We start from the raw sequence: 8,560 nt of genomic DNA, 5'->3' as shown, positions 1-8,560 counted from the left end.
GTACCCAACATTTTAATGTCCCTTTAAAGAGTCAGTCAAGTCAAAATTAAACTTTCATTATTCAGATAGAGCACAGAATTTTAAACAAATTTCCAATTTACTTCCATTATCTAATTGTGCACACATTTTGAGGCACCAGCTCCTACTCAGCAAGTGCAATATTCACTGGATATACATGCATGCATTTTGAGAGTGGCTGATGGCTGTCATATGATGTGTTGGGAATGAAAATGTACTACTCATTTGAAAGTGCTATTGCATTGTATTTTTATTATGCATTTATTAAAGGGACATTAAACACTAAATAATTGCTGGATAGAAAGAAAAGATTAGTCTGATAATAACATATAGATATATTTTTTAAAGTTCATTAGCTGTTTAAACATTGACAAAATAAGTTTAATGTTTTAGTGCCTATAAAACAAAGGGAGCTCCCATGTTGTAACTTAGGTTACCTTCTCTGCTGTGGCTAATTAGAGACTGTTATAAATAGTTTGCTAGAGTGTGCAGCCAATGGCTGTGTTCTGCACTTCTATTTCTAACAGGAACTGAAACGCTCACAATTTGAGAATGGAATTATAGGAAAAGGGGAGAAAATAAATAAATATGTATATGATTTATCATTTTATATTATCATCTCAAAGTGTTTAATGTTCCTTTAAATATGCAATTCTACTGTGCTCGCTTCGGCAGCACATATACTAAAATTGGAATGATACAGAGAAGATTAGCATGGCCCCTGCCCAAGGATGACACGCAAATTCGTGAAGCGTTCCATATTTTTGGAGTAACACTCTAAATAAAAATGCTGTTAACTTTCTACCAAAAAAAAAATAAAATGCAATTCTACTGTATTTACTGGTCCTTTTAACATAAATAAAATTATATTATCTAGTGCTACTGCTACAAACTAGCAGCAGCACAACATTTTGATGCCATTCCCACCTTTAAAAAAGCCTTTCCTGCTTTAAGAGTAACTGCACACATTTTTTTTCCTTCCATGCATTTGATTTGTTTCTATTCCATTAAACAGCCATTGATTTTTGTTTTCAGGTGAATGGAATGAATATGGAAAATGTTGTTGGTTGATTTTTACATTTGTACAAAAACAAAGGCACATGTCTATTTAATTGCCCTTTAAGGATCACAGACGGTGTGTAGTTTATAGTAAAGGTATTGGTGCTGAGAATTGTCAGTTTAGCTCTGAAAAAATGTTCAGACACAATTGGAAAACACCTTTGAAATCCAATGATCGTCAACGTAAGCCATGTTTGTCATCTGTCAACAAAGAGGAACAAAGACTTCACAATCGATGATGGAAGCAAAAAGGATTTTCATAGTTAGAAACCATCTGAAAAGAAAAACAGCTGTTTATTTCCTAAACCGAAGTGCTGCCAAGGGAATTAAGTCTAAAAACAAAAACAGAATTTATGCTTACCTGATAAATTACTTTCTCCAACGGTGTGTCCGGTCCACGGCGTCATCCTTACTTGTGGGATATTCTCTTCCCCAACAGGAAATGGCAAAGAGTCCCAGCAAAGCTGGTCACATGATCCCTCCTAGGCTCCGCCCACCCCAGTCATTCGACCGACGGACAGGAGGAAATATATATAGGAGAAACCATATGATACCGTGGTGACTGTAGTTAGAGAAAATAATTCATCAGACCTGATTAAAAAACCAGGGCGGGCCGTGGACCGGACACACCGTTGGAGAAAGTAATTTATCAGGTAAGCATAAATTCTGTTTTCTCCAACATTGGTGTGTCCGGTCCACGGCGTCATCCTTACTTGTGGGAACCAATACCAAAGCTTTAGGACACGGATGAAGGGAGGGAGCAAATCAGGTCACCTAAACGGAAGGAACCACAGCTTGCAAAACCTTTCTCCCAAAAATAGCCTCAGAAGAAGCAAAAGTATCAAATTTGTAAAATTTGGCAAAAGTGTGCAGTGAAGACCAAGTCGCTGCCTTACATATCTGGTCAACAGAAGCCTCGTTCTTGAAGGCCCATGTGGAAGAAACAGCCCTAGTGGAGTGAGCTGTGATTCTTTCAGGAGGCTGCCGTCCGGCAGTCTCATAAGCCAATCGGATGATGCTTTTAAGCCAAAAGGAAAGAGAGGTAGAAGTCGCCTTTTGACCTCTCCTTTTACCAGAATAAACAACAAACAAGGAAGATGTTTGTCTGAAATCTTTAGTAGCCTCTAAATAGAACTTTAGAGCACGGACAATGTCCAAATTGTGTAACAAACGTTCCTTCTTTGAAACTGGATTCGGACACAAAGAAGGAACAACTATCTCCTGGTTAATATTTTTGTTAGAAACAACTTTAGGAAGAAAACCAGGCTTAGTACGCAAAACTACCTTATCTGCATGGAACACCAGATAATGAGGAGAACACTGCAGAGCAGATAATTCTGAAACTCTTCTAGCAGAAGAAATTGCAACCAAAAACAAAACTTTCCAAGATAGTAACTTAATATCTATGGAATGTAAGGGTTCAAACGGAACCCCTTGAAGAACTGAAAGAACTAAATTTAGACTCCAGGGAGGAGTCAAAGGTCTGTAAACAGGCTTGATCCTAACCAGAGCCTGAACAAATGCTTGAACATCTGGCACAGCTGCCAGTCTTTTGTGTAGTAAGACAGACAAAGCAGAGATCTGTCCCTTTAGAGAACTTGCAGATAATCCTTTCTCCAAACCTTCTTGAAGAAAGGAGAGAATCTTAGGAATTTTTATCTTATTCCATGGGAATCCTTTGGATTCACACCAACAGATATATTTTTTCCATATTTTATGGTAAATTTTTCTAGTTACAGGTTTTCTGGCCTGAACCAGAGTATCTATCACCGAATCTGAAAACCCACGCTTTGATAGAATCAAGCGTTCAATCTCCAAGCCATCAGTTGGAGGGAGACCAGATTTGGGTGTTCGAATGGACCTTGAACAAGAAGGTCCTGTCTCAAAGGTAGCTTCCATGGTGGAGCCGATGACATATTCACCAGGTCTGCATACCAAGTCCTGCGTGGCCACGCAGGAGCTATCAAGATCACCGAGGCCCTCTCCTGATTGATCCTGGCTACCAGCCTGGGAATGAGAGGAAACGGTGGGAATACGTAAGCTAGGTTGAAAGTCCAAGGAGCTACTAGTGCATCTACTAGAGTCGCCTTGGGATCCCTGGATCTGGACCCGTAGCAAGGAACCTTGAAGTTCTGACGAGACGCCATCAGATCCATGTCTGGAATGCCCCATAATTGAGTTATTTGGGCAAAGATTTCCGGATGGAGTTCCCACTCCCCCGGATGAAATGTCTGACGACTCAGAAAATCCGCTTCCCAATTTTCCACTCCTGGGATGTGGATCGCAGACAAGGAGTGATCCTCCGCCCATTGAATTATTTTGGTCACTTCTTTCATCGCCAGGGAACTCTTTGTTCCCCCTTGATGATTGATATACGCAACAGTTGTCATGTTGTCTGATTGGAACCTTATGAATTTGGCCTTTGCTAGTTGAGGCCAAGCTCTGAGAGCATTGAATATCGCTCTCAGTTCCAGAATGTTTATCGGGAGAAGAGACTCTTCCCGAGACCATAGACTCTGAGCTTTCAGGGATTCCCAGACCGCACCCCAGCCCACTAGACTGGCGTCGGTCGTGACAATGACCCACTCTGGCCTGCAGAAGCTCATTCCCTGGGACAGATGGTCCAGGGTCAGCCACCAACGGAGTGAATCTCTGGTCTTTTGATCTACTTGAATCATTGGAGACAAGTCTGTATAATCCCCATTCCACTGTTTGAGCATGCACAGTTGTAATGGTCTTAGATGAATTCGTGCAAAAGGAACTATGTCCATTGTTGCAACCATCAATCCTATTACTTCCATGCACTGCGCTATGGAAGGACGAGGAACAGAATGAAGCACTTGACAAGAGCTTAGAAGTTTTGATTTTCTGACCTCTGTCAGAAAAATCCTCATTTCTAAGGAATCTATTATTGTTCCCAAGAAGGGAACTCTTGTTGACGGGGACAGATAACTCTTTTCTTTGTTCACCTTCCATCCGTGAGATGTGAGAAAGGCTAGAACGATGTCCGTATGAGCCTTTGCCTTTGACAGGGACGACGCTTGTATTAGAATGTCGTCCAAGTAAGGTACTACTGCAATGCCCCTTGGTCTTAGAACCGCTAGAAGGGACCCTAGCACCTTTGTGAAAATCCTTGGAGCAGTGGCTAATCCGAATGGAAGAGCCACAAACTGGTAATGTTTGTCCAGAAAAGCGAACCTTAGGAACTGATGATGTTCCTTGTGGATAGGGATATGTAGGTACGCATCCTTTAGATCCACGGTAGTCATAAATTGACTTTCCTGGATGGTGGGTAGAATCGTTCGAATAGTTTCCATTTTGAACGATGGTACCCTGAGAAATTTGTTTAGGATCTTCAAATCCAAAATTGGTCTGAACGTTCCCTCTTTCTTGGGAACTACGAACAGATTGGAATAAAATCCCATTCCTTGTTCCTTTATTGGAACTGGGTGTATCACTCCCATCTTTAACAGGTCTTCTACACAATGTAAGAATGCCTGTCTCTTTATTTGGTTTGAGGATAAGTGAGACTTGTGGAACCTTCCCCTTGGGGGTAGTTCCTTGAATTCCAGGAGATAACCTTGAGAAACTATTTCTAGCGCCCAAGGATCCTGAACATCTCTTGCCCAAGCCTGAGCAAAGAGAGAGAGTCTGCCCCCCACCAGATCCGGTCCCGGATCGGGGGCTACTCCTTCATGCTGTCTTGTTAGCAGTGGCAGGCTTCTTGGCCTGCTTACCCTTGTTCCAGCCTTGCATTGGTTTCCAGGCTGGTTTGGGTTGTGAGGCATTACCCTCTTGCTTAGAGGATGCAGAATTAGAGGCTGGTCCATTTCTGCGAAAGGGACGAAAATTAGGCTTATTTTTAGCCTTAAAAGACCTATCCTGTGGAAGGGCGTGGCCCTTTCCCCCAGTGATGTCTGAAATAATCTCTTTCAAATCAGGTCCAAATAAAGTTTTACCTTTGAAAGGAATGTTAAGTAATTTTGTCTTGGATGACACATCCGCTGACCAAGACTTTAGCCAAAGCGCTCTGCGCACCACAATAGCAAACCCTGAATTTTTCGCAGCTAATTTTGCTAATTGCAAAGTGGCATCTAAAATAAAAGAGTTAGCCAATTTAAGTGCGTGAACTCTGTCCATAATCTCCTCATATGGAGTTTCTCTACTGAGCGACTTTTCTAGTTCCTCGAACCAGAACCACGCTGCCGTAGTGACAGGAACAATGCATGAAATTGGTTGTAGAAGGTAGCCTTGCTGTACAAAAATCTTTTTAAGCAAACCTTCCAATTTCTTATCCATAGGATCTTTGAAAGCACAACTATCTTCGATAGGAATAGTAGTGCGTTTGTTTAGAGTAGAAACTGCCCCCTCGACCTTGGGGACTGTCTGCCATAAGTCCTTTCTGGGGTCGACCATAGGAAATAATTTCTTAAATATAGGGGGAGGAACAAAAGGTATGCCGGGCTTTTCCCACTCTTTATTTACTATGTCCGCCACCCGCTTGGGTATAGGAAAAGCGTTGGGGGGCACCGGAACCTCTAGGAACCTGTCCATCTTGCATAATTTCTCTGGAATGACCAAATTGTCACAATCATCCAGAGTAGATAACACCTCCTTAAGCAGTGCGCGGAGATGTTCTAATTTAAATTTAAATGTCACAACATCAGGTTCAGCTTGATGAGAAATTTTTCCTGAATCTGAAATTTCTCCCTCAGACAAAACCTCCCTCATGGCCCCTTCAGATTGGTGTGAGGGTATGACAGAACAATTATCATCAGCATCCTCTTGCTCTTCAGTGTTTAAAACAGAGCAATCGCTCTTTCTCTGATAAGTAGGCATTTTGGATAAAAGATTTGCTATGGAGTTATCCATTACAGCCGTTAATTGTTGCATGGTAATAAGTATTGACGCACTAGATGTACTAGGGGCCTCCTGCATGGGCAAAACTGGTGTAGACACAGTAGGAGATGATGTAGTATCAAGTTTACTCCCCTCATTTGAGGAATCATCTTGGGCAATATCATTATTTGTGGCAGTACTGTCCTTACTTTGTTTGGACGCTATGGCACAATTATCACATAAATTTAAATGGGGAGACACATTTGCTTTCATACATATAGAACATAGCTTATCTGAAGGTACAGACATGTTAAACAGGCTTAAACATGTCAACAATGCACAAAAAACGTTTTAAAATAAAACCGTTACTGTCACTTTAAATTTCAAACAGAAAACACTTTATTACTGAATATGTGAAAAAGTATGAAGGAATTGTTCAAAAATCACCAAATTTTCACCACAGTGTCTTAAAGCCTTAAAAGTATTGCACACCAAATTTCAGAGCTTTAACCCTTAAAATAACGGAACCGGAGCCGTTTTTCAATTTAACCCCTATACAGTCCCAGATACAGTCTTTGCTAAGACCCAACCAAGCCCTGAGGGGAATACGATACCAAATGACGCCTTCTAAAAGCTTTTTCAGAGATTCTTAGATCCTCACACATGCATCTGCATGCCCTGCTCTCAAAAAACAACTGCGCATTAATGGCGCGAAAATGAGGCTCAGTCTATGACTAGAAAGGCCTCCTGACTGAAAAAGGTGTCCAATACAGTGCCTGCCATTTTATAAACGTTCCCCAAGATTATAAATGTCAATTGTTAGCCTAAATTTGAATAATATGCACAAATAAAGCAATCGATTTAGCCCATAAAAATGTCTACCAGTTTTTTTAGCCCATAATAAGCCCTTTATTCTGTTTGTTTTTGACTAAGAAAATGAGGGGAAATGACAGCCTTCCAGCATTACACAGTCTTGTTAGAAATATGGCTAGTCATACCTTAAGCAGAAAAGTCTGCTGTTTCCCCCAACTGAAGTTACTTCATCTCAACAGTCCTATCTTTTTTAGCAACATGAAATGAAAGAAAAGACAGGCGCACAGGGCACAATTCAAGTGCAGAGTTTTTATTATGTAAATAAGACACACAGTTAGAAACACTTACTAGATTAAAATCAAAATATGCATTGAGAGCATATGCTCCTGGGATTATCACAGCACCTGTGGCACCAGGGGGATAGATGTTCTACTCCTCTCCGTTCACAATAAGAGCAGTTGGGTGGCGGTGTTCCGGATCCTGTCACCCAAGTCTTAGTAACGCTTGCGACCAACAGTACTTTTTATCTGCTTTCCCATAAAGTCTTTTATTTAGTTTAGATGCCTGACGCGTTTCCCCCGACTCCGGTCAGGCTTTTTCAAAGGCTAGATAGATTGGGACCGGCGCCTGTTTGTTTTAAAGGCGTGTTGACCAATCGGGTTGGAGGTGTGCGCTTATTGTCCAATCATTGCTGGGAGGTGTGTGCGCATGTAGAAAGGTCCCGGATTGGGTTTGAAAGCTTGTATGTTTTTACTTCATTACGTGCAATCACTGAGCTTTATGCAAAATTTCATACAGAGGGCATGTTAAATCTTAAATCTTAAATACAGAAAACAAACATAATACACGTGTGCAAAATATACTCAGAAAAACGGATGAACAGACTGAAAATACTATCATTTGTTACGAACAACAATTGTATTATATATTGAAACATGTTATAAGAATGAACTACGAATGTACATTGTATATTTCAAATACTACCTCTGGGTTCCCTAATTATTGTATTAGAGGTTGTAAAAGATCTTTCATATGTTTATATTTGTGTGTATAACTAATATATAGCCCTAATGAGGATTTTTATAATATGCCTAAGCTAAAACATATATGGGAAATAAACATTAGGAGTAAAACATTACGCTAAATGGAAATATATAAAATTCTGTCCTTATTTGTTTTGAAGTGACTTTAAAATAAAATTTATATGATTCTTGCTTTACTAGGTAACGCGGATTGGATAATTTAAATAAATAAATAAATAAATGATTGTTAACTGTATCAATCATCTTTTCTGAATGCATAGACAAGGTTATATTTATAGCGAGTGATCCCATGGATTTTATTTATGGGAATAATATTACTATATGGAAAGGATGATCCTAAAATTAAACTATTCTATATAGTTCTTATGATCTTAAGAATAATCATGTTCTTAATATCATTTTTCTTTATGTTTTTAGCAATTGTCAAAGGATGCCCTGAGAACAAGGTTCAAGGGGGATATAATTTTGTTTTAGGGATAAATATATTTTATTTATTTATAGAAACTGATGTGATAAATTAGACTGGATAAAAAGTTAGGATAGATAAAAATTTAAAAATTAATATATCTAGGCTGATATAAAATAGTATCAAAATTTATGAAAATTTATGATTATCTGAATTAAAACTGAATAATTAAGATTTAGATTATAAAAAAAAAAAAAATCAATCATGGGAAAAAAACTTTGCTAGAACATTACTAAAAATAATGCTAGCACTATGGAGGTTCTAAGCGGACAAAGGAACATAGAAACAGGTGTGTTGTCTTATATGAAGGCCGCCACATCTA

General features: G+C 39.5%; 1 non-coding gene across 1 annotated transcript; it reads left to right on the top strand.

Moving 5' to 3' along the window:
• Nucleotides 1-677: 677 nt before the first annotated feature.
• Nucleotides 678-784, top strand: LOC128640629 (U6 spliceosomal RNA). Its single transcript, XR_008399365.1, has one exon. It is a non-coding gene; the product is annotated as a U6 spliceosomal RNA (small nuclear RNA).
• Nucleotides 785-8,560: the final 7,776 nt, after the last annotated feature.

Source organism: Bombina bombina, chromosome 9, assembly GCF_027579735.1.
Source record: "Bombina bombina isolate aBomBom1 chromosome 9, aBomBom1.pri, whole genome shotgun sequence".
In the NCBI taxonomy this organism is placed as follows: domain Eukaryota; kingdom Metazoa; phylum Chordata; class Amphibia; order Anura; family Bombinatoridae; genus Bombina; species Bombina bombina.
The sequence above is the reverse complement of the archived record's forward strand: the minus strand, read 5'-3'. Positions and strand labels throughout refer to the sequence as shown.